At 40.1% G+C, this 4807-nt stretch overlaps 1 long non-coding RNA gene across 1 annotated transcript; it reads left to right on the forward strand.

Moving 5' to 3' along the window:
- Positions 1 to 1041: 1041 nt before the first annotated feature.
- Positions 1042 to 4102, forward strand: LOC120738897. Its single transcript, XR_005697072.1, has 2 exons — positions 1042 to 1567; positions 3526 to 4102. It is a non-coding gene; the product is annotated as an uncharacterized LOC120738897 (long non-coding RNA).
- The last annotated feature ends 705 nt before the right edge of the window (positions 4103 to 4807 follow it).

Genomic DNA, 4807 nt, shown 5'->3' on the forward strand with positions numbered 1-4807 from the left:
GCATGCTGCATTAATTTACTTATTTTAAGTTTATTTTTTAATTTTTTTTAGCCTGAAAATCTACCCATGCTTTCTACAAAAATACTGGTAGCTATATAGTGCTTTTCTACGGTGGCCCCTAGAGACAAAGCACGTACAAAGCACTCCAAAACACTTGCAAAATCCAAAACACTTACAAACTCCAAAACACATGCAAGCTCCAAAACACTTACAAAATACAAAACACATGCAAAATACAAAATACGTACAAAATACAAAACACATGCAAAATCCAAAACACGTACAAAATCCAAAACACGCGCAAAATCCAAAACACGTGCAAACTCCAAAGCACTTACAAAATCCAAAACACGTGCAAACTCCAAAACACGTACAAAATACAAAACACATGCAAAATACAAAGCACGTACAAAATACAAAACACATGCAAAATCCAAAACACGTACAAAATCCAAAACACGTGCAAAATCCAAAACACGTACACGTAAATAAAACATTAAATTAATGTAGTAAATTTTGTAAGTTTAAGTTTCATGAAGGAGGATAACTCAGGATGTGCTAAAAGGCAACCAAGCAATGCAAGGCTTGCTTGTTGTTTTGGGCACCAGGCCAGTAGTGAAAGGTTTGCAGTGATAGTCTGAGATTCCTAACCTCCCTGAGGGGGCACACCTGAGTCCCCTTACTCCCACTGTAAGTGGCAATAACAGTTCTGTTTAAACAAACCTTATGAAAGCAATGACAGTCACTAAGTGAAAATGAAAAGAAGTTATTGTTTTGAAAGTGAAAAACAAAGAAGAAAAAGAGAGAGTGGAGAAATCTAGCACCTAAATGCTGCCTAAATCTTATCTAACCAGCTGTGCCGTAACAGAGAGTTACATTCACAAACTGTTTTTTTTTTGTTTCGTTTTTTTCTTTTTTTTTTTTAAGAATATTTATAAAGTAATGGCAGTGAAGGCTGGATGAAGGGGCCCCTTGGGAATTTTTGCCCTGGCAGTTTTTAGAATTATCACCGCCCCTGCCATGTTATTGGTCCCTTCAGTGGAAAAAGAAATCCTGCAAAAGCCCCTGGCTTTAAATTTTGTTGGAATCTGGTCACCTTAATGTGAATACTTTTTCCCAGTTATATATCAGCTATATCACCTTTAAGATGTGTATTTTCCTACTTCCATCTACTTTTATTGTGCATTGAGCCTCCATAATGTTCCCATTTCCGACAGCACCGGAAGGCCACTTCACTCCCTCCCCCTCTCGGCTTGTTCCAGCAGCAGTCCCGCAGAGCAGAAGTACCAGCATGGCGCTCGGTGAGGCTGGAGTTCCGTTGTCTCTCTTGTATTGTGTTTCTCATGTCAGGTTTTACTCCACTATCTGATAGAGGTCTGCGATTCCTGCGCGGTGTGCGCCTCTAAACAAAACCTGTCTGGGTAAAAACGGCAGCATTTTCCTGCTGGATACTCACAGAGAAGTGGTTTGTAGATATCTGAGAAGGCTTGCTAACTAGCAAGGAGGCAAAAAAAAAAAATTACGGGAGATACAGAGCAACAAGAGGAGGAGTCCTGTTCTGGAAGAGGTAAGCTGAATTACATAGTAATAGTAGTTGAAGTACTTAGGAGTGGTATAAATATATTTGTTTGTGTCTTAAAGTTGTTAAAACTCTTTATTTTCCAAGTGCGCAAACTTAACTGTTTGCTGGGTATTTTTTAAAGGGGGACGACGTTAAAGCAGCCTCCTTGTTGTGAAGCGATACTTGCTAACAAACTTAGTTTAATTTGCTTTCTTGTAGTTCAGTTCGAGAATAATCCACCTCAAAAGAAAGTAGCATAAGAATAATTAGTTACTGTTTAGCGTCGTTATGTAATGTTTTCGTTTTTTGTTACAATGTTGCGATATAAGCGTAAGATTTTGTCATTTTAAAAAAAGAAAAAAAATGAGGATTAATAATTAGTTTGTTGTGTTATTAGGATTTGTTTGTTTTTTTTAACCAGGTTTACTTAGTCGTGTGAATCCTCCTGCATGATTCCGTTTTTTAAACACAAATCACTGCACTTCAGTGCTTCACCGCTGCTGCAGGTTTCTTTTTTGTGTCTGGCTCGGCGGTGTTAACCGTACAGTCAGTTTAAAGGGTCCGATGATCCAAGATCACAGTTGCCAGGTGTAATTATCCGCTGTCGAGTAAATGAGATTAACTTGGCCTCCTGTCCCCCGCTAGGTAATCTAATGATAGACCTTAAAACTGTTCTTTTTTCCTTTTAATGTTTTTGCGAGATTTAGCAACAATAAAACAAAACGAAGAAACCCCATTTTAAAAACACGGAAAAAATAGGGTGTAGATCTCTTATAGAAAGACACATGCAGCAGTGTCTCCATGCCTTGGATTGGTACTAAATCTTAGATTTTATAAGCCCACCATGATATCATTTTCAGAGGCACTAAGCTCGCCGATAAATTTATGCATGAGGTTTCTTAAAACAGCTTTAAAAGTATTGACTCCTGGAGCCACAAACATTTCTGTTGCTCTGAAAAAAATCGAGGTCTCCTCCGTAATAATCTAATTATAAACCATTTGAAGTCTCCGTAGGCTTGTTTTTCGATACTTTGCCTTCAAGTGTGCAGTAAACAGAAGTGTTTAGTATGGTCTAAATGGAGACATCTTCATCCTTACATGCAGTAACCTTGGTAAACTTGCATTGCGTATAAATAGCCTTTAAAATAGGTCGTTTGATTTGCAGTTGCTATTAGAGACACTGAGGTTCTTATCAGAAGAAACGGGAATTTGATACAGTTGTCCTCTTTGGCTTTACTAAGAACGCTGTTATAGACATGATATAATTCTCAATATAAGAGACATGAGCTGCTGGAGACCAGTCCTGTAAGATGGATGGCATTTTATTGGAATCAGTGCTGTTATCCATTCTTCCTATTGATCCTTATTGATCCATGATCAGTTTTCTGTGTGCAGTAACAAAGTAAGCTTACACAAATTTCCAGCTGCTTTATCTTTTCCAAATCTGAACACATTGTTTATAGAAAGTAGAAAAAGGACTTGAAATTCTCAGGTGTGCAGAAGCTCTGCTGCCCTGAGTTTGACTTCACTGCTCTGCAGTGTGCAGCTGTCAGAAGTGATTAGCTTGGATGAATGCAATACCAGTGGACTGGACTTTTTTGGAACTGGTTTTGGTTCGTCATGGCTTGATGCTCAAATTATGAAGCAACACAATACAGCTTCAGCCATATGTAAGCATGTAAGGAGTTTCCAAAACCACAGTTCAGTTCATAGTAGGAGTTTGCATTCCCAGTAAAAAGTACTTTGAATCAATATTCACTGAGAACTACGTGACAAACTTTGTGGATGTTTGTGTTAAAATTTAAGTCATTATCTCGTAATTGTTAGAGTTGTTACAGCCATCTGCGATGTCTGTTAAATATGTATGCCATGACCTATTTCTTGTGTATACAGTTGATAAATATGAATTTCTTGACCTTTTTCTTTTTTCTTTTTTTATTATTATTGTTTTGTTTTTTTTACAGCTGATGCAGGTGCCATGGCAATAGCCGAGGCATGGGAGTGACGTGACAGTACTTGATGTGCTTCCAAACAAAAACCTTATCAGCATCATGTTTTTCTGCTGAATTAGAGGCAGAACACACAGAGAATGGACGAGTCCGTGTTGTTGGATTTGCTCGAGTGCCCCGTTTGTCTCGAGCGGCTAGATGCCTCGGCAAAGGTTCTTCCTTGTCAGCACACCTTCTGCCGGCGTTGCCTCCAAGGTATCCTTGGCTCACGCGGGGAGTTGCGCTGCCCAGAGTGCCGGACGTTGGTGGATTGTGCTGTGGATGAACTTCCCAGCAACATCCTACTTGTGCGGCTCTTGGATGGAATCAAGCAGAGGCCACGGAGGGTTGGTCCTGGGGCGGCAGTCTGCACAAATGGTACATCTGGAGCCATGGCCAGGGCACATGGAAGTGGATCCCGGGACCAGGGCACCCCGGGAGCACAACCCCAGCGAGCTCAGGCTAAGAGCACCCTCGTCCGGGTTAGTATATTAACTACCTGAGCATGGCTCAGTGAGTACACATCTGTGTTTCCCATTGTTATGGTCAAGCTGAAACAAAACAGAGAAAATCTGTGTGGATTAAAAACAGCATGTTGCATTACTAGCTCTCTAATCCTTGCTGCGGATTAACGGTTATCATGGTGATCCCAAAGCCAGCCAGTTGACTAGCAGCCCAACATTACTGAAGGCAGTGATTGAGAGCAGTTAATAGTTAAGCCACCAAATGATCCTGCACTCTATGCCAACAGTAGATGGACTTACTCCCATAAGAAGAGCTCGCAGGCCTTTCTTAGTTGCTGACATTGTCATATGCCACAGACAGCCTTCCTCTTGCGATCCCTGCTGCAGTGTTGCTTGTGAAATTCAGGGTGGATCTACAGGGTGGTTGTTTTATCTGCAACACTGAGGGGACTTGTAAAGTGTATTTAGAGCAGAAAGAAAATTGTGAAAGACTTGGAGTCTGTGTTTCAGTAGTTTTATTTAGATACCACTGATGAGACACAGATGACGGTGAAAGAGTGAAAACAACACACAACATTTGTTTCTCAATCTCTAAGCCTAAGAAAACACGAGTTTGATGATGGTTTAATCTTTAAGGGCAAAATAAGCTGTTCAACCTAAGATGGCATGTGCTGTTGTGTCATGCCATATTCAGTGTTTGACATGCAGATTCCCAGACATGGATTATACCTAATCCTAGACTAAATTCTTTACTCTATGGGGATCTTCATTGAATTTTTCCTTTTAGTCTAGGA

Source organism: Simochromis diagramma, unplaced genomic scaffold (assembly GCF_900408965.1).
Source record: "Simochromis diagramma unplaced genomic scaffold, fSimDia1.1 OVJJ01000026.1, whole genome shotgun sequence".
NCBI classification, from domain to species: Eukaryota; Metazoa; Chordata; class Actinopteri; order Cichliformes; family Cichlidae; genus Simochromis; species Simochromis diagramma.